Raw genomic sequence first — 22,534 nt, forward strand, 5'->3', positions numbered from 1 at the left:
AAATTATAATACCATTCAGTGTACATTGTTATGTGCATGCTCCATTAAATATTCTCAACTTCTGTGCTTTACTTCCATGTCATTTCAGAAGCAGCATCACACTGTGCATTCAATCAAATACAGACCACAAATTTGGCAGAAAACCTCTTGGTGACTAAAGCACCAACATTGTAGCTCAACTGCTGACTTATCCCATTGTGCACATAATTATTCTCAAACTACCCAGAAACATTGTTTTCAGTCATAGGCAAATAGAGCTTCAGCTTGCTAAAAGTTCTTGAAATTTCATCACCTGTAAGAAACAATCTATGTCGTTAAATTGTATATTTTAAAAATAAAGTTTTTCACCTCTTAATCATCACATGGCCAATTCACTCAGCTAAATAGTATACTTAATGCACTGTGACGAACAATAAAAAAAGGTTTTGTAATGCTTTGAAATTCACTTTTGAAATCTTTGGTTTCATCCAAACCCAAAGCTGCTCTGGCTTGGACTCAATTAATTCTTTTCTTTGGAAACATCAATCACATCTTCAAAGAAGGGCTTATGAAGTACTATAAAAATTGTGGAGGATGTTTTAGAGATGGGGTGCAAAAGGCAAACTGATTGATTGTTCACCTTCTCTAGCAGTAAAACCCTAGCAGGAGGTACAGAGAACACTTGGTGGACAGCAGTCCTTTCTGCCAAACTTCATGACCTGAGTTGGCTCCCTGAGACTCACATGATAGAAATCAACTCCTCCAAGTTGTCTTCTGGCTTCCACAGATGTACCATAGCACATACGTAGCGTTCTCTAAATAAATAAGTTAAGGCAACTAGTACAGAACAGTCCATAATTCAGTGCTTTCTAGCAGTGGAAGAAGCCCTATATTTAAGCAAGCTCATTGGTACAAAACATTGCAAAACTTGTCAAAATCTTTTTTACTCATTTTTAAATTAGTTCTTGGAGAATTTCATGCAATGTATTTGATTGTTTTCAGCTCCCCCCAGATCCTCCCAGATCCACCTCCTTCTCTCTACACAGCCAACTTTGTGTACTCAATCATTTGTTTTTAAATTAAAATTTTACACTTTATGTGTATGGGTGTTTTTTCTACTACATGTTTGCATATCATTTGTGTGCCTGGTGGTCCAGAAGACCAGACAATGTCATCAGTTTCCTGGAACTGGAGTTAGAGACAGTTACAAGCCACTGTGTGTGTGCTGGGAATCAAATCCAGGTCTTCTTTAAGAGTGGCAAATGCTCTAAATTGCTGAGCTACATCTCCAGCTTCTTGTTTTTAAAACCTATCAAGTACAGTTTGTGCTGCCTGTATTTCTCAGATGCATAGCCTTTCACTAAAGTGTACCAATTACAATAACCACAAAGAAAGCAGGCAAAACATACCACAAGCAACATGAAATAAATCTAAGCAAGGAAGAACAAGACTTTTTTAATATGAAAATTGAAAAAAACTACTAGAAGATGGAAAGAGCTCCCATGATCAAGGACTAGACTGAGTAATAATGTAAAAATGGCCATCTTATCAAATACAGTCTTCAGATGTACCACCCATCAAAATTCTACCACATTTCTTCACAGAAAATTTAATTTAAGAATTAAATCTTAAATTTAATTTGGAAACACAAAAGACCCAGAGTAACCAAAACAATATTTAATATCAGCAACAAAAATGTTAAAGGTATCACCAACCCAAAATTCAGGTTATACAACAGAACTATAAGAATATAAACAGTAGGATATTTGGCAGACATACAAACAGACACATTGACTTCTAAAATAGTACTGAGGATAAATAGTTATGTGCCCATAGTCTTATTAACATCTGATTCTTGATAAGGACTTCAATAATTCACAGTTGAGTAAAGATAGCATCTTTAACAAATGTTGCTGGTCAAATGTACATGAGTGAAATTGTATTCTTGTCTCTCAGTATTTACAAAACTCAATTATGAATAGAGTAAGTAAATCAGTATAAGACCTTATTACCTGAATCAAAGGGAAGATAAATTAGGAACTGCCATTGAATTCATTTGTACGTAAAAAGCTAAACAAGCCTCCAGTAGTGCAGACATTACCATCAGCAATAGATGAATGGGACCACATGGAATTACAGAGATTCTATAGAGCAGAATAAACCATCACCCAAGTGAAGTGTCAATCTATAGAATGGGGTAAATGTTTACTACCAATACATCTCACAGAGACTTAGTGTCTAGAATATAAAAGATACTCAAAAAACTAAATATCAATAAAATAGATAAAATCATCTAAAAATAAGGAATGGACCCAAACAGAAAATTCTCAAAAGGTGAAGTGTTTGATCACTATGGGATAATAACTCTGAATTTACAGTAGTGGCAAAAATAAATATCTAGCAATAACTAAAAGATCAGTGTCTTAAGGGTTTTAATATCTTACCATACTTAATATGTCTTTAGGCTCTCTCTTGAATATTGAATGTTGAACAAATTAAATAAACATTTTGAACTAAGATTAAAAGCATACATACATGAAAGCATTAATTTGTGTAAATTTATAAAACTCTTTCTGTGAGAAAATTTACTCTGTGAAATATAATTTCAGTTATTTTCCTTAGCAATTCTTTTTTCAAAGACAAATCTGTGGCATGAGCTCTTAGTGACTCCCTTCAGGTCAAATAAATTAATTAAGACTTCTTTTTTCCTATAATTTAAAATATTTTTTCTCAAATAATATATTCTGATTACATTTTCTTCTCCCTGTACTCCTCTCAGCTCCTCCCCATTTCCCTTACTATAGAGATACACTGCCTTTGAGTATCTTACAAGAAAATAAACAGACTTTTAAGAGAAAATAAAAAAATAAAATATAATAAGATAAAACAAAAGCTAACATATTCGACTTGGATAAGAAAAACAAACTGAAGGAAAAGAGCACAAGAGAAATCCAGAGAATCATAAAAATATACTTCCAAAGCCTGTATTTCACCAGATTGAGAATTCTAAAAGAAATGGGTAATTTCCAAGATACAGACCACTTACAAGTGTTAAATCAAGTTCAGATAAGCAATTTAAACAGACCTATAACCTAGTAAAATAGAAGCAGTCATAAAAAAGTCTCCCAAGCCAAAAAAAAAGCAAAGCACAGGGCCAGATGGTTTTAGTACAGAATTCTATCATACTTTCAAAGAAGATTTAATGTCAACACCCCTCAAATTATTCCACAAAATAGAAACAGAGAAACATTGCCAATTTCATATTAAGAAATCACAGCTACTCTGATGCCCAAACCACATAAGGACACAACAAAGAAAGAGAATTGCATACCAATTTTCTTTAAAACATAGATGTAAAAATTCTCAGTATAACCACTTGCAAACCAAATCTAAGAACACATCAGGAAGATCATCCACCTTTATTTATCAAGTAGGTTTCCTGCAAGAGATGCAGGTAAGGTTCAACATATGTAAACTGATAAATGTGATGCACCATCTGAACAAAAAAAGACAAAAAGTACCCCACATTATTACCTCATAAGATGTAGAAAAGGCCTTTGACAAAATCTTATGGCCATTCACGACAATAGTCCTTGAGCAATTATAGATAAAAGGGACATTTCTCAACAGAGTAAATTTACAGCAAGCCTGTAGCCAGCAACTTAAATGGAGAGAAATTTTACTAAAATCAGGAACAGGACAAGATTGTCTGTACTCTTCATATCTATCCACTGTAGTGCTTGAAGTCTTAGCTAGAGCAGCAAAACAATTTAAGGTGATCAGGCAGATACATATCAGAAAGGAAGAAGTCAAAGTAACTTTAATAAAGATTTTCTCTTATTCTGTCATGGTCCAACCAAGAGTCTTGCAAATTTTCTGCCTCTGGCCTGCTCCTAGAAGAACTCCATGAACATCTTGACATGTAATTTTCTCTTGATGATGATTATGACATGTGGTCATAAAATGAAGTTAGATGACTTTGGCCACTTAATTCCCAAGGCTGAAACTTCCCAGATATGACTTAAAGCTCAACCTAGGTTCAAGATAGAAGCAACAGTTTGAAGAATTTGGCTGAGCTTTAAGAGGATGGTGTGCTGTTTTAAATTATCACACGTATTTACTGCAATTAAACATGACTGACACTTTCTTTTCGGGAAGGAATTAGAAGCAGTCTGACAATAAGAAAGAATAACTTCCCCCACCTCCAATAGACAGCTCTCCCCCGGGTGAAGTCGAGCTAATTAGCAGGGCACATTGTAGGCAATAAAGAAAACTCAAATGTCAGCTGCTGCCATGGACTTTATTAACATAATCACAAGGATGCCCCTCAGTATAGAACTGCAAAAAATTTGTTCTGTTTTTGAGGGGTGCTCCTTAATTGGATAAGAATTGTCACAGACATATTTCAACCTGACATTCAGAATGTCAATCAGTTACTTTCAAGTAATAAAATCGATCTATTGTGTTTCTGTGCAGCTCATGGAATAGCTGAAAGTTCAGCAAACATTTTCTTTCTCTCCACTTTTTTTTTCCTGACATGGCCAAAATTAAATAGTGATTTATTGTCAGCATATTACAAGGAAGCCTATAAACAGAAAGTATATTCTTCCTGAATTGAACTGGCCTCCTCTTACCCATATGAAGAAAATTTTGTAGTGTCTAGATTTTAGCCTTTTAGTTACTGTTCAATTATCCTTTTGTTTGTGTTACTGTATATATTTTTCATGGCTATGGAAGCATTAATTTTGGAAAAATTGTCATTTTTCAAGCACTTCAAATTCAGTACATCTACTAAAACATTGGGCAGAAGGATAATTTGAAAATTGCTTTATGAGTAACACTGACCCTGTAGATCCCATGGGAGTGCTAGGAACTGGGAGAGCCTTGTACACTGTGACCCATTCAAAGGTCTTTTTCATCTGAATTTGTCTTTTTGGGGTATCTGAAATCCTTTTCTGATGAGGACTGCTACTTAAAATGCTATGCAGCATGGCTAGGACTAGGGCTGCTTTCCCTTTTGGCTTTGCCCAGTCCAACATGGTTGAGGTCTGTTCAGTGCCAGCTCTGCAAGCCATGTACACTGTCCCAACTCCAGGCACATAGTGGGTCTATGTTGTCATTAAGCAAGTTGTAGCACTCTGCTCACAAACCCCATTTATATATAGGACATCCCAAAATAGCTGGAATTCATTCTGCCATCATGAACCAGGAAGCCTGTTCTTAAAGATGCCATGCAATTTTTTGCTACTAACACTGAGTCAAGAAGACTTATCTAAGGGAGCTTCAGTGCCCTTGATCACTGCCAGCAAACAGAGCCCGTCCAGGAAAAAAAATGTGACTATCGAGAAACTGTGCTTGGCTCCCATTTTTGTGTGTCTATAATCCCTCTTTTTTAGGATTTATGTCAATGTACACTGTCAAATGTTGATACCATTATATACATTTACTTTATAGTTACACCATGAAAGAAACAGGGTTCTATGAATACAAAGCAATCATTCGCAATTCTAGTGCAAACAGTATTTTACAGATAATGCAAATGAAGTCTAGATGAATGAAAGGAATTTCTCATATTCACAAATTTATTGGTGGAAAAACAATTTTATAGATACTAAAGTTGATTGTCCTATAACATGAGTCGACTGCTGGAAATACATACTCCTCTGGTGATTTGCCAATCAACTCCTTTTCTTCCTACTTAACTCTATAGACCATCTAAGTGCTTCCAAACCTTTGCCTCACTTCTGCAAAAGAATTTCTAACACTTAATGTGCTGCTACTGAACCTGTGGCACTCAGTGTTGACCTACTCTTCAGTTACATTTGGTCATGTGACTCTTTGACCAATTAAAGAATTGAAACTATGTCGTATATTAACAAAAACATGAATTAAGACATCAACAGTAGGCTCTTTGCTCTTTGATATGGGGATAGTGGATTTGAAATGGGAGCTATCTTTTCAGTGTAACAATTGGTTAAAAATGCACATTAGATCTACAGTAGTTAAACTGCAGCAACTTATATGAGTAGGAAATGATTTTTTAAATAATGGGCATTTGGGGCACTTGTTTGTCATCCAAAAGCTAATATACACAAGTCTATTTCTATTTCTCACCTTCCCCAATATTTTATTTGTCTCAATAAGTGAAATGGTCTGCATCCAAAGAAATATTTCAAATATCCAAATATGACAGTACTAAGTTTGAACTTAGAACTTTTTTAATTTACATGATTTGGGCATGTTTATAACAGTACAGTGAAACTAAACTTCAGAAACAATGTATGTCATTATTTTAGGCATCATGAGTTTATTCTAAAAGGGAAGCAAGGATATTATTTACATGATGAATAGTTCAAAATGTCAGGTGAATAGGCAGCTTTATGTGTCACCATTTTAACGGTGATTCAGTCCACTTACTTCCCAAGAATGTCACCATCTCTAAACTTTAAATAATCCATGTTGTCTAGAACTATTTTGGTGCCTTGGTATTCTGGGAGAAGAAATTTGCCACCAACTTGGACACTGACCAGTTGAATATCTCCACCCTTTGCTTTCATGCCTGATTTCACAGCCCTGACTATTGCTTGCAGTATTTTCTCTTGAAACTTTTCTAGAAGCTTAACACTGCCTTTGGTTACAGTTTCAGCAGCAACACTCCTTTCAATTAGTAGTCTGTCAAAGAGCCAAGGAAACTTTCTGAAAACTCATCCAGCCATGACTTGCACTGCTCCAGCTTGGACTCTGCACTCAGGTTTCCCTTTAAACTTAAAACTTTTAATCATTTCACAGTATATGTCAAATAGTCCTTATGTTGGCCAAGAAGACCACATGTGACTTGACTTCTTACCTCCTACTCTTACCCTTGGCCATTCTGGTTCTCTTCACTCTTTGGGTGTTTGAGTTTCTAGAATATGTCTTTTGTGTACACTGCCTGGTTTTTGAGAGTCACATCTCTAGTTATTTTTCAAAAAAAATTTCAAACAATCAATCTAATTTTAGTCTCAACTGGACAATTTCTATAATACTAGACTTTTATTTTTGTCAATGGGAATTTTGCCAACCAAAATTGTCATTCTTGATTAATGTTTGCTTTGATGACTACAGTATAGGAATTCTGTCAGAGTGTTTTATTACTGTAGCTTTAAGATCTAGGATCATGTAGGATATGTCAGGTAACTCATGTACATTCATCCCTGTAATACTGAAATATCAATACAGTACCCTGTAAGAGCCCCTTGGCTGGTTTTTGGTAAAGTTACCATCATCACTTCATAAGGATCCTCATCCTATTTCTCCAACATTGTACTAATTTTTTTACAAGGACCTTCTTTAATTGTATGCACTTGCAATTGAGAATTTTAATTAACAAACTGAGAAGCACAGTAAAATAGAGATTTACTGTAAAAATTTGTGTACCGTGGTATTTTGATATATTCTTTATGAATCTACCATTATGTATTTTGTAATACATATATATATACATATATATATATATGGTAAAGATAGAAATAGATTGATAGAAATATATTTAGATAGATGATAATTGATAGATGATGCTAGGTAGAAAGGAAGAAAGAGAGAGAGACAGAGAGAGAGGGGGGAGGGGATAGATAGATGATAGATATGGATGATGGAAAAACAGTCAGACAGACAGACAGGCAGATTAACAGATAATATTTTGATAAGATTTCAACTTTGAGGGGGTACATAAAATTTAGATAGGCAAAAAGTGTATGGAGAGATGCTGAGAAAGAGTGAAGCATTTCCCGATGTTTCTGTTACTGATCTACCATAGAGCTTCGGTCAAGGCAGTTATTCAGCACATGCTGGTTGAACTGAACTGAAATCTGAACCCAGAGGAAAATGTGAGATGACTGTACTTCTCTGGGCTTTCGCAGAAATGTTTCATTCTTATAGATATAGATTCTAGCAACTGCTATTAGGACTTGACAAATGTTCAGATGAATACTTCTATAAAAGACGCAATAACTCATGATAGAGCTGATAGTTGCATTTTCCAACATGATTGCATTACTGTGAAATAGGAATTGTTAATAAAATCCTGTGCTCTTTATCTCTTTCTAGATATACAGATATAGATTAGATAGATAAATAGATATGTATGAAGTAGAATTTTTTAATGGTAACATTATACTTTAGATTGCATTGCTTTCTGTAGAAAAACTAACGCATTTCAACACATTAGAATTTGATGCTACTGCTTGTGAGTTGTATTTGAAATACTTTGTTAAGATGTAATATATATTAAAGGATACAAATGTTGGCTAATGAGATAACAGATGTTTTAATTTTGCCTTTAATGTTATTTATTTTTCAGTACACATTGAACAGTGAAGAAATTTCACAAGAAAATAGAGTTTTCTGGTTGTGTTCAGGAAAAAAATTTCAAGGTCTGGTAGTACTGCTTTTGCATTCCTACATTTTAATATTTTTCCATTTTTATGAATTGTTTTAATAATTTGCTTACCTCTATTCTACACTAGAGTTTGAGAGTCCTAAAATAAACATACAATATATAACTGTATTTGAATAATAAAATAACTTTTTATAACTTTTAAGATGTCAATTCAATTGAACTTTATTGTTTAGTGCATACAACATAGCAAGAAATATGATCATACGGAAGATAAATGGATCTTTATTGATAGAGAAAGGGTCCTTTTGCTTATCCCAGCAGCCAGTCTAGCTCACACCCAAAATAACCACACAGAAACTGTATTAATTAAAACACTGCTTGGCTATTAACTCTGGTCTCCTATTGGCTAACTCGTACATCTTGATTTAACCCATTTCTATTAATCTGTGTTCACAATGAGGTCGTGGCTTACTGGGAAAGATTTAGCATGCCTGACCTCGTGTCTCCATAGCCGCTCTCTTGTCTCTCTTTGACTCTGATTTCTTTCTCCCAGAATTCAGTTCTGTCTTCTCCAACTACCTAAGTTCTGCTCTATCAGGACAAGCAGTTTCTTTATTGATTAACCAATGAAAGCAACACATAAACAGAAGGACTTCCTACACCAAATCTCAAGCCTAAAACCCTAATCCAGTTGAGGAGGATGGCAGTATCTATAATCTTCTGAATTTAGACTGGTATGGTTACAAAGATTACTTTAATAACATAAATGAGTCAATATTAAAATTTTTGATGAGGTGTATTCTAACCTGGTCTAGAGTTATAGAAGAGAACACTGGAACTCATATGCTTCTTACTACCTGTAGTAGCAACTCATAACCCTGGAAGGAGCAGGTCAAATTAATATATGAAAATGGAAGCACAGAAGCCAAGAATTTTTTTTTTTTTTTTGGTTTTTTGAGACAGGGCTTCACTGTAGTTTTAGAGCCTGTCCTGGAACTAGCTCTTGTAGACCAGGCTGGCCTCGAACTCACAGAGATCCGCCTGCCTCTGCCTCCCAAGTGCTGGGATTAAAGGCATGTGCCACCACCGCCCGGCTTTTTTTTTTTTTGTTTGTTTGTTTGTTTTTTGTTTTTGTTTTCTTGAGAAGCCAAGAATTTTAAAGAAAAACAGGTCAATACCAGCTTGTAGGAAAAAAATGTTAATAACAAGTAATGTGAAATATAGAGTTGAAGAAGCTTTATAACAAGATTTTTGAAGTGTCTTGAAGGAAATAGTATCTATTTTTATTGGACCTTGTTATCTGTGTTCCTATGAAGCAAAAAGGTCTCAAAATATAGCTGAATGCAAACAGTCTTTAAAAATTCACTTCCAGCTGCTATTACAGAAGACAGAGTTGGGTATATTTATAGATCATCCTGGATTTTCTACATCAGTTGAAGGATGTTGGCAGCAAAATGGAATCAATACCGAAAGTCAGTCAGAGGCTGTATCTAAGGCTCTAAAGGACACACAAAGAACAGATAATAAGAGGTTGGACTTAATATTTGATAGTGAAATTTGCCAAGTTGATCTCAAACATATACCTACCTGGTTTTGTGCTATCAGAGACTAATTAGGTATTTTAAAGGAACTCACCTTAAACCTTTAAATACTTAGTTCAAAGAGATGTCTAACATATTTTCCAACTCTGATTCTAGGTGCTGATGGCCATCTGTGGAGGATATTTGTGAGGTGACCCAGCTCAGTGTTCACAGTGAGACCTGGCTGTCTGCTTTCTCACCTCCGAGCACTTTGACCTTAGCAAGTTTTACAATCTACTTGTGCTACCCACCCTATTATAAAGTGGTAGGAAGATCAGTGTCTATTTCATGAGACTTGTGGGAAGATCCATCAGAACTTAACACTATGCCTGCCACATCTCAAATACTTTTCTATCCCCTGGTGTGCAGTTCCTAATTCACTGCTCCCTTCTGATCATTCAAGGCTTTTCCACACATCTCATCTCCTCTCACATTCATTCAGGCAATATTAGTGTCCGCAAAGAGCTTGGTACCATTCTTTACTCTGGACTTCACACTAAAGACCACTGTTTACCGTGTATTTTCCTAGAATATCTTCTTATCCTAGAACAAATCAAAGGCATTTGATATAATTGCAGTATGTTCCATCTTTCCTATGGTCAAGCCAGTAGTGTCACAGGGATTTCACTGAAGCATCTCAATACCATCCGCCAACCACCGAGTCCTTTCTCATGTGTTTCCCATTTCCTTCACCATCATGGGTACTCTTGGCCAGCTGAACATCTACACCCTGACGCTGACCTCTCATTTTCTTTTCCCTTTGCTGAAGCTACTGAGTCAGCAACTTTGAAGTTTATATCATTTTTACACTTTCCAGGTTTGCCTTCACTTCTTAGGCTTTGTTTCGAGGTCTGACTGTTGTCTTCCACCTCAACAAATTTCTACCCAGGATTTCATGTCTCTCCTCCTCCCCTGCTCATCCCTAGCTAACACAATCACCAGGCGAGCTTGGTACCATGTTGCCATACCACTTTTCATTCTGTTGAAATGTGTTTTGAATTTTTACCTCAAAAGCGTAGTCATAAAAATTCCTAGGCAGCAGGTATGAATAAAATTAATCTTGTTTTACTGCTTATGGTATCACCTGCCGTGAGGTTTCCCAGCTGTAGGAATTGCATTCCCAGGCGAGCACTATTTTCCTTTTCCTTTTCCTAGTATTCAACCATCACTGAATAACTGAAGCCTCCCGGTACATGGATATATCTCTCTACATGACAAAAGAAAGTTGTGCAAATAATCAGCAAAAAGGTGACTTAGTTCAGAAGAAGGGGAGTTTAATAAGTAAGTAGATATTATTAACTTTTCTGTAGACAGCCAGCCTCCCTCTTTGCTTATCCCTGCCATTTCCCAATGAGACAATCAGTGAAGTAGCTGTGGTGGCAGAGACAGAGGTTATGTATTGATTCACCAGCATGGACTCTTTCTAAGGCTGACTTGGCTAAAACTGCTGCTGTGTATCAAAATACGATAGCAGCAGAGACCAACACTGAACCCCTCAGGTGGCATCATTCACTACAGTGATCAGTCAGTGACCCAGCAGCAAGTTGACTAAACTTGACCACTTCGGTTTGCGGAAAAGGCAGCATTTATCGTTTAGAGGAATAGATGTTCTGGTTTTCATGCACTTCCCTTTTCTACACATAAGCTTGCAGCTGCAATTACCATCTGTAGACTTACAGTATGCCTTCTATTGATAGCATCCTTGTTTTCCAAAGACCATTGCTTCTGACCAGAGAACTCATTTCACAGCTAAGGAAGTATGGGAATGGGCTCGTGCTTATGAGATTCACTGGTCTTATTACGTTCCACATCATCTTGAAGCAGTTGGATTGATAGAAGTATACACTAGAAAGGCACAGCTAAAATACCAGTTGGGTGACAATAACCGAAGAACTGCAGCAAGGTTCTCCTGAAGTATGCTCTGAACCATTGATGTTCAGTTTACAAATCCAGGAATCGAGTGGTACAGATAGGAATAACTACACTCATTATTACCCCTAGTGACCCCTAAGAATTTTTTTTCTGCCTTTTCCCATGACCGTGCATACCACTAGCCTGAAAGTTTTGATTCCAAAAGTCTTTCAGCAGGAACAACAAACATTCCATTGAACTAAAAGATTAAGAGTTTCCCCTAGCCTTGAATTCAGATGCCCTTAAGTCAACATGTTAAGAAAGGAAATATGGTGTTTTAAGAGGAGTGATTTTTTTTTCAGACTACCAGAGGGAAATTGGATTCCCTCTCCACAGCGGAGGTAAGGAAAATTCTATCTAGATTGCAGGAGATCCTTTAGGGAGACTCTTGGTGTAACTAGGCACTGTGATTAAGTTCACTGGGAAATTAAAACAGCCTGACCCAGGCAGGAAGATAGAAAAACTCAGACCCTTCCAGGGATGAAGGTATGAGTGGATCATCCTGCCAACTAAAGAACCAAGACCTGCTAAGGTCCATGTGGGAGTGGAGGAATTGTAGAACGGCTAGTGGTGGAAAATAGCTATAATATGCCAGCTACAGCCATGCCACCTGATACAAACCTGGGCTTGTAACTGACAGGAATGCTTTTGTTAAAACTTGCCTTGCACACATTATGTAGATATTTGTGTTTTAATTCTTCTAGTTCTCTACCTTGTAACACTGATTGGGGTAACATCACTTGCTATATGTTGTAAGTCTCTCTCTCTCTCTCTCTCTCTCTCTCTCTCTCTCTCTCTCTCTCTGTGTGTGTGTGTGTGTGTGTGTGTGTGTGTGTGTTTGTGTGTGTGTGTTAAAAAACATTAAAAGGCTAAACCGGGCTGTGGTGGCGCACGCCTTTAATCCCAGCACTCCGGAGGCAGAGGCAGGCGGATCTCTGTGAGTTCGAGACCAGACTGGTCTACAAGAGCTAGCTCCAGGACAGTCTCTAAAGCTGCAGAAAAACCCTGTCTCGAAAAACCAAAAAAAAAAAAAAAAAAAAGGCTAAGTGTTATTCAAGTGTTCAAGGTACTCTGCTACGCAGGTTCTCTAAAGCCTAGACTACTGGAACAGAAGCTCCCTATGCTTTTGAAACTGAAAAGATTTGGGTTGTTCTCTGCTGTGTTTGGTTTGGCTTTGGGTGTAATTGATTATTTGCTTCGGCTTTGTTAGTCTCTTTGGAATAAGATTTGTACTTTGTCCCATAAGTGTTGGGAATATGTAATTTGGTTTTGTTATTTATAGGATCTTACACTTAAAAAAAAATGAGACATTAAAGGAGTTGAGATTTTTAAGAATTTGGGGGACATTTTAAAGTAGACTGTATTTTATATTACAAAATAGACACAAGACTTGGGAAACAAAGATTGGAAGTTTATAGTTCTTTATAAAAATGTATTTGTTTTTATTTTGTGTTCATGAATGTTTGCTTGCATGTGTATATGTGCAACACGTGTGTGTCTGGTGCTCACATAAGCCAAAAGACTGTGCTGGATCTCCTGCAACTGGATTGCAAAAAGTTGTGAGCTACATTATTTGTTTTGGGAATTGAACCAAAGCCTCTGAAAGAACAGCTGAGCCATCTTTCCAGCCTGGGACCTTATAATTTCTTATGAGATGTATTTGCATGTCAGCTTTTTAGGGGGTGAATTGTGATGATTGGTTCTAAATGTCACCTTGCCACATTTTAGAATAATCTCAGCCTCAAATGAGCAATTGTCTTGATTGCCTTATTGATGTAGGAAAACCCACACTAAGTATGAGAAGCATTTTCTCCTAACAACCCAGACAAACAAGGATATAGAAGGAAAATTATTCAACTTTTGCTCACATGACCTTTCAAACATTTTCAGACTCCTACTGTGGAGTGAAGCCAGTGGCATTTTAGGAAATTTTCACAGCAGGGGACCTGTCACAACTAGGTCTTCTGAGGCACACAGCCTCATGAACTGACCAACTACTGTCATCTCAGCATCTTTGGTACAAGGAACTGCTATTATTATTTCAACTATACTGTGTAAACTAGTCTAATAAATTCATATGAATGTGTATATGCATAAAGTGAATATGTGCATGTGTATGCACATATGCATATATCCTATTGCTTCTGTTTCTCGAGAGAGTCCTGACTTACTTGTACTTTAGCATTCAGTAGATACTAAGTAAATATGCAAAAAATAGTAGATATATGTTTGAAAGATTTCAGAATTGGGTTTTTCTTACAAAGATATTTCAACTTTTGTCCATAACAAAAGTATTTAAGTGACACAACCATTTCTGCTAAATACAGCATATTATAAAGATATAGGAATAAATAAAACACAGATAGAAACACTAAGCTAGTGGAATACTTAGATATATTTCATAGTATACTATAGATCTTTGGCTATGAATATACTCATTTTATGATATCTTCTTTGTTTCCTGGCAACATCATCCACCCATTTCTTATAAGCATATTATAGAAAACATTTATCAAATATCCTAGTGAGTGCAGTAAAAATGTTGTCTTAGATGAAAAATTTGGATATAGAAGCTGTCTTAGATTCTGTATTTCCAGCATCTACAAAATGCCAGTTTTAAGTTTCCTTCTGAGCATGCACATAAACACACACAAACACACACACACACACGTATGTATACAGACACACACACACACACACACACACACACACACACTATTCTCATATCAACCAGACACCAACATTCTGAGTGACTTTGAATGCCCTGCTTTGGCCTCGCATGAGTCATTCTTGCAATTTTCAAAGCTGTGGCTATCCACAAGTCTCATGCTTATGATTTGGATCTATTTATTTGCACTCATAAAGATGTATCTCTTTATAGAGCATTTCAACATAATTTTGGCAGGAAAAGTCTAAGCAAAACTCTTAAATCAAAGGCTCAAAAGTAGCTGTTAGGGAGTACTAAAATTTAAGAACTTAATTTATTCATGGAAAAATATACCTGTAGAGCCATTCTTTAACTAAAATCAAATCAAGCCTTTTCAATAATAATTAATTTATATCTCCTTTGCTATTGTTATGGCCTATAATATAGCACAGAAATGTATGATAGCTCAGATAATTTGCTATGGATGATTTATCTATGACAAATACATTCACTTTCCAATCTATACCACCAGGGTACTGGTAACCTTGGGGCATTCAGAAAATTGGATATAGAAGGCAAGTTATAGTATCTCTTAATTACATGTGTTTACTCATTTAAGGTGCAATTTATGCCCACTAATGTAAGCAAGGTATCATGGCATCTCTGCCATCAGAAATCTATGACATCACACATCGTTTGAGCATGAGATGCGAAGGAATGTGAAAAAAATGTGGCAAATAGCTGTAGGAAGAACACAATTTGGAAATTTATTTCCTTGCCCGTTGCAAGTCTATCAAAATCATCTCACAAATAAAAAAACATAAAAGCATAGTGTTGGACCAAAATAATCTCAGAGCCTATACCTCAAGGCTTAAAGGTCCGAAAAAAAGCCTGGCTAGAGTTCAGGGTCCAGACTTGGAGACCTGTAGGATAGAGAACAGCCTTGCTAGAGTTTGAGTGGGGATGAGACAGCAGAAACTGGGTAGATGCCCCTCCATCCAGAGGGAGGGTTTGGCTGCCTCTCATTGGTTAGAGGTACACTCACATCACACCATGTCACTTAGCCTATATAAGCTGAAACTCACAGTAATAAACTGAGTTCCTGCTTGACACTATTCCCTATCGCATCTGACTATCCTGCGTCGTGGGGCTGTGGAATGAGCAGATAGCACACTCACCTCATGGAGGCTCAAGAAGCCTGGCAACTAGAGGCTCAAGGAGCCATCACATAGTCTTGGTAGTGATGAAAATCCCCATTCCAGGGAACCTAGGAAAAGAAATCAATTTATAATAATGAACTGTGTAAGTAACTTTACCGAAAATAAAATTTGTGAGCATTTGTACATGGAAGACTCAAGTTTAGAAAGGCTAACTGAACAAATTTTAAATGTTCTTCTCAGTCCTCAGCTTTTATAAACTGAGACTGAACTCTAAGAGTTGTAACACTAAGAAAATATTCTTAGTGGGAAAAAAGTTATCTGATCTAGTAACGATACATTTATTATCATTCAAAGTTTTTTTTTTCCACAGCTCTGTAAGCTGGATACAATTTTAGTCAGACAAAACAAATCAGGGAAAACATTGCCTTTCCAAAAAAATGACTAATTGAACGACCCTACCAAATAACCCCACTGCCAAAGCACTTGAAAAACAGAGCAAGGCAGCATAAGGGAGATGGCTCAATAGCTAAATCAGCTGCCTTGCAAATGTGAACACTGCATCCCCAGGACGCATGTAATAGTCAGTCGGGCACGGCAGCCTGGATGGAGCTCCAGCTCAGAAAATGTCCCTTCTCTAATGCATGAACTGGAAAGTGATGAAGGAAAAGTCACAATGTCAACTCTGGGATTACACACACATTTATAAACAAATATAGTCGCCGATACAGTCATACATATGTACATGCATGCAAACACCAAATAATGCCTGCCCGCATACACGCACGCGCGCACACACACACACACACACACACCACTCAACTTTTCAGCAGCCATGATTGCCCGTAGCTCTTCCTCTAAGAATGAGCACTTTTGAAATTTTCCATATCTGTGTTGCCATCCTTGCTAGTGTTAGAATAATCCAGCTCTTTTTTAATCCAGTCATACCGTTGCAATGCATGTGTGTCTAGAAGATACTATCTAGAAATAAGGCACCATGGACCATGAATCTGAAAATTTTAATGCCCCTTCTTCAAAGATTTTTTTCCAGAGCCTTAACTGTCATGGTTGCAGCACAGAAGTACCATCTGGGGTTGGGCACCCCATGGTCACTTATTCTCTGCATTTGGATCATTTGTTCATCTCTGAAGTAGCCTTTGTCTGATGAGAAAAAAAAAAACTTTTATGATAAACATCTGTTTTATCACTCATATATGGTATAAAGATAAGTATTCATAACAAGGTTAGAAATTTACATCGATTTAGGAATATGAGAGTAGTTACCCCTCTAAGGTTTATGACCTCTCTAGACACAGTAACTGGCTATGTGTATAGTATTAGGCATGAATTCCCTCAGACTGAGCTGGTTTTATGTTCAATTAGGGAGCAGTAAGTTACTCCCAAGATATACGTGCCACTTTTCTTTTCTTTTTTTTTTTTTTTTTTTTTGGTTTTTCGAGACAGAGTTTCTCTGCAGCTTTTTTAGAGCCTGGCCTGGAACTAGCTCTTGTAGACCAGGCTGGCCTCGAACTCACAGAGATCTGCCTGCCTCTGCCTCCCGAGTGCTGGGATTAAAGGCGTGTGCCACCACCGCCCGGCTACGTGCCACTTTTGTATCATTAGGTATATCTGGCCCAGCCAGTCATTGCTAACGTTTCATAGGCTTTATAGCCAAGTAGGACTATGGATTACTTTTCTCCATTGTCAGTTTGCATTCACCTTTGGATATCAGGACACCTAGTTCTTAGGAGAGAGGCTTCTGGGTTAGTTCCAGCTTGATTCCTCTGAGGCCTGTATGTGAAGTAAGAGATATTTGCAGCAGTAGGGTCTTACCTTCATGGAAGGCAATCAGTGGCATCGGCAATAGCGGATGTTGTTTTAGGGGGTCTTGGACTCCCTTTCCACGTCATTTAACAACTGCAAAGGAACTTTCCAGTGTCTGGAACTGGTGGTTTTTGTTAGATAGTTTATGGCTCCTGATGGGAAGTATTATAATCCCATGTGACATAGCTCAGCTTTGAATACATGCATATTTAAATAGTCTTATAAAATAACGTGTTTTTCTATGATTGTGACAAAAATACCTGGTGTCACGTATCTCTCTTCCCTTCCTTTCTTTTCGTTTTACACTTCCCCCATCCTTTCCAGTTGAATCTTCCTACTGTCCCCTTTCATCCTTCCTGGCTGGTACCCGTGTCCTAATATTCTTACCTCAAAAGCTGCTTCTCCACTTTTCTCTATTGTCCCTTTCTACTCCTCTGCCTTCTGTGGTTACTTCTGGATATTTACTCCAATGAGAATTCAGAGCAAAGATCCACACTTAAAAGAGACCCGGATTGCCTCACGTAGTGTGTTTTCTGGGCCCCTGCATTTACCTGCAAATTTTATGATTTAATTTTTCTATGTAGTTGGATAAAATTCTGTGGTATCCATGTACCATATTCTCAAAAAGTATGAAACTATATCTACTACCTGACCTGACTATTTTTTGGCATTCACCCCTAGGAGCTGATAGCTATGTGTGGCAATTCCAAAAAGAAAAAGATCGATAGCTATTATTGGTATGTGCCTCACTTCTTGCTTGTTATTAGGTGAAATACACCACTTTTAAAAACCAATTTCTGTAAATGCAATTAGTTTCACATGAGTTTAGAAATTCCTTCCATTTTTTTCACCATCGGAAGCAGAATTTCTTCTGTGGCTCTTATACCAAGTTCCAATTAATATTACATTATCAAAGCAAAAGATATTTAATAAATGCAATTTTTATATTGTTTGACTGCCCGATATAATGAACTATATGTCTGAAAATTATATGCAGCAATCCTATTTGCTTTTAGTCTATAAATGCATAGCTATATGCAAAGATGCACACTTTATTGTGAATAGCTGTTTTAAAGCTTTTATAATGGAGAGAAGAGAAGTGAACAATTTTATACTTTCCATAAACATAGACTCACTATGAATTCCTTGATAATATAATATTAATCAGAACTTGGTATTAGAGCCACAGAAGAAATTCTGCTTCAGAGGGTGAAAAAAAATAGAAGGAATTTCTAAACTCTTGTGGAACTAATTGCATTTACAGAAACTGGTTTTAAAAAGTGGTGTATTTCAACTAATAATAAACAAGAAGAGAGGCACATACCAATCATAGCTATTGGTCTTTTTCTTTTTGGTATTCATCTCTTGCCTCCTCCTGAACTCTGGGATGTTTTGAGCAGCTGCCTAATTTTCTGGCTGTCTTAGTTCAAGCCCTATCTTAATTTGGTTTCTATTACTGCAATTAAGTGCCGTGATCAAATGCAACTTGACAAGGAGAGGATTTGTTTCATTTCACATTTTACAAGCCATCATGGAGAGGAGTAACCCAAGGCAGACACCTACAGGCGTGCCCTGAAGCAGAGGACAGCAAGGAACACTGCTTACTACTTCACTTCCTATGACTGGCTCAGTCTGATTTCTTGTACACTCCAGGACCACCTTTGTAGAGACAATACTGCCCGTAGTGGACTGAGTGTTACCACATCAACCTTACAGGCCAATTCGATGGAGCCATTTTTCTAACTGAAACTTCTTTTCAGGTAGCTTATGTTAGTAAGTCCTTTATTTATCCTGTTTTCTTCACCATGGTAAACTGTATTCTTTTTTTTTTTAATTCTGCTTGTTCTTTTTGGTTTTTTTCTCATTTTTTTATTAAAAATTTCCATCTCCTCCCCTCCTCTTCCCCCTTCCCTCCCCTCCCTTCCACCCATACCCCCACTCTGCCCCTCTCCAACCCAAAGATCCATCAGGGTTCCTTTCACTATGTTAAGTCCAAGGTCCTCCCAGCTTCCCCTAAGTCCAGGAAGGTGAGCAACCAAACTGACAAGGCTCACAGTGAGCCCGTCCATGCTGTAGAGTTCATGCTCATCGCCGTTGTCCTTGGTTTCTCAGTCCTCCTCCACCGTCAGCCACATTCAGAGAGTCCGGTTTGGTCCCCTGTTCCATCAGTCCCATTCCAACTGGACTTGGTGGTCTCCCATTAGATCTGTCCCACCGTCTCAATGGGTAAACGCACAACTCAGAGAACTTGACAGTGCATACAATATATTTCAATCATACTCCCTCCCCCCCTCTTCCACTCCAGCTAGTCCCATTCTCGACTTCATCCCTCTTATTTTTATTGTTTTTAAATTTTATTTATTATGTTTTTAAGGGTATGAGCACTCTGACTGCCAGAAGAGGGCATCAGGTCCCATTGTAGATAGTTGTGAGCTACCATGTGCTTGCTGGGAATTGAACTCAGGACTACCGGAAGAGCAGCCAGTATTCTTAACCACTAAGTCAACTCTCTACCACCTTTCCTCTTATTTTTTTTTTTTTTTTGTTTTTAAACAATCCAACTGGTGCTGCCCATATAGCATGGATTTAGTGCCATCTACTAAAAGCATGGTCAACTCACAAGGAACTGCACTTCTAAAGAGAACCGATTCTCCCTTCTAGCAGCCATCAGCTGTCTACAGCTCCTCAGCTAGGAATGGAAGCTCGTGCATCCCTCTCCCATCCATGATGAATTCTTGTCTGCTTTGACCTTGTAAGTCTTATGTAGGCACCCACAGCTGTTGTGAGTTCCTGGGTTCAAAACTCTTCTTGTGTCCAGAAAATGGGCTCATGCTTCAGTCTTCCTCAACCTCGGGTCCCTCCAGTATTTCCATGCCCTCTTCTTCAGGAACCCATTCACTCTTTTAACTAAATTGTCCATCTTCCTAAAGACCAACGTGTATGAGATTTGTCAACAGAATATGCTATGTGTATACATCTCAAAGCGTGGCAACCTCAGGTTTACCTAAAGCTTTTTAGGACATGAGGCCTCTTCATAACTGAAATATGAAAGTAATGGCAAGTTATTTTTCAGTAGCCATTACATATTTTTTGGCTTTTTTTTTTACATAGGGTCAACACATTCTAAGGGCTGTTTCTGTACTATAAAATTCCCCGCCCCACATAAGTCAATGTTTATTAATATCCAATTATAATATGTATCTCTGTTCACTTTAGGAAATATGGACAAAGCTGAATAAACTTTCGCAACTTCAATCAAATATAAACCACTATTTTTAGTATTTTGATGACGTTCCGTGAAATCAAATAAATAAGGTATGGAAAATTTATTATCTATTTTTTTATGCCCTGAAGGAAGTATTTGCAATATTCTGGACCTTACTTTTTACTTGATGGAGACTGCTCATTTGTTCCAAGCTGCCCAGACCTGAAATAATCACACAGAAACTATGTTAATTAAAACACTGCATGGTCAGTCATGTAGACATATTGCTTGCTAGCTCTTATATCTTAAATTAAGCCATTTCTATTATTTTATGCTATACCATGAGGCTCATGGTTTACTGTTACTGACATGTGGACATCTTTCTCTTCCAATGGCTACATAGCATCTCTGACTCTGCCTTCCTTCTCCTCCTCTATCTGTTTGGAATTCTTTTCTTGTCCTATTCTGTGCTGCAATAGGCCCAAAGCAGCTTCTTTATTAACCAATGGAATTCACAACATACAGAGGGGAATCCTATGTCACCTTCCCTTTTCTGTTTAACTTTAGCATAGTAAAATTACATATAACAAAACAGGCATCAAGCAAGAATTACACTTACAATATTTATATATACTTAATCTTTCATCATAACTAAGGAAAACTATGATTTGCTCTACTGTTCAACTCTATCAAAGACTCCAGGAGGATATAATATTACCTAAGTAAACAGGAAGTGCATTGTAAGCAACTTCCAAAACTCTGGAGTTGGCAGAGATACCTTGCTACCTGAACAGTCATCCAAAGTTTTTCTGTACCATTGGGGCATCCAATCTTCAGCCTACAGGCCCATAAGATAAACTGTATTCTTAAACCATAGCCAAAACAAACACGTTCTTTGGTAAGTTCTGTTAAGTACTTTGCCATCACCACAGAAAAGAAAGGTAGCTAATACATCTAGAGTAATCTAAACCAGAAAAAGGGTTTGAAATGGTGGCTGCTGTTGTTGCTACCTCCTTGACTCTAGCAATCATCTACTCATCCTTTGGATTACTTTCAGCTGGGCATACCTGAGAAGCACCAGGGCACCATTGTAAGAAGATCCCCATGAGTTTTGCAAAGGCTCTGCAAAAGTTTCTTACCCGTCTCTTCAGTCTACCTCCAAGTAGACCATTCAGGTTGTTAATACAGGGAAGACATGACATCCTTACTCCATGTAACTGTATCCCTGCCTCTCTGCTACATTTTGTTCAAACACTTGATTTTTTTCTCACCTAGATCAAGTAAATCCTCTTTCATAGGTTGGTGAAGCCAGTTCCAAAGATGCAAGGTAAATCGGAGAAGATGTAAATGTACACATGCAACAGTGCAGTTTTTAGTACACTTGAGTAGAGAGCTCCTTCATCTAAAATAGGCTGAAACAGTTAACTTAAACTATTTGTTTAACATACTCAGTTCTTCAGAATCACTGGGACTCTCCTGCCCATTTGCCTTCACTACTTGTTATTTCATTTTGTGGACTTTTTCCTTAGGTGTTGAACACTTTTGTCCTGGTTAAAAAAAAATACCAGTTTCATTGGAAACAGTGTCCCCACAGTCTTTCCTTCTTTTAGAAGCAATAATCTTTTCTCAAAATTTTTATAGGTGCTCTTGAGACGTGGGAAAACATGATTTTTATTCAGCAGATGAAAAATTATCTGAAAGTTTCCTGTGAGGTTCACAGAAAGAACAATGGGAATGATGTTCAGGTTCCTGAGTAAAGCTTTTTCTTTGCTATTTGTTATATCATGTTGGTGTCAGGCAACCAAGTAGAAATAACAATACTTTCCCTGCATATCCCACAAGGCAGGGTTAAGA

At 37.3% G+C, this 22,534-nt stretch overlaps 1 pseudogene; it reads right to left on the reverse strand.

Moving 5' to 3' along the window:
- Positions 1-6,383: 6,383 nt before the first annotated feature.
- LOC119818346 lies at positions 6,384-6,695 on the reverse strand (annotated as a pseudogene).
- Between the last annotated feature and the right edge of the window lie 15,839 nt (positions 6,696-22,534).

The sequence above is a fragment of the Arvicola amphibius genome, chromosome 7 (genome assembly GCF_903992535.2).
Source record: "Arvicola amphibius chromosome 7, mArvAmp1.2, whole genome shotgun sequence".
Classification (NCBI taxonomy): Eukaryota; Metazoa; Chordata; class Mammalia; order Rodentia; family Cricetidae; genus Arvicola; species Arvicola amphibius.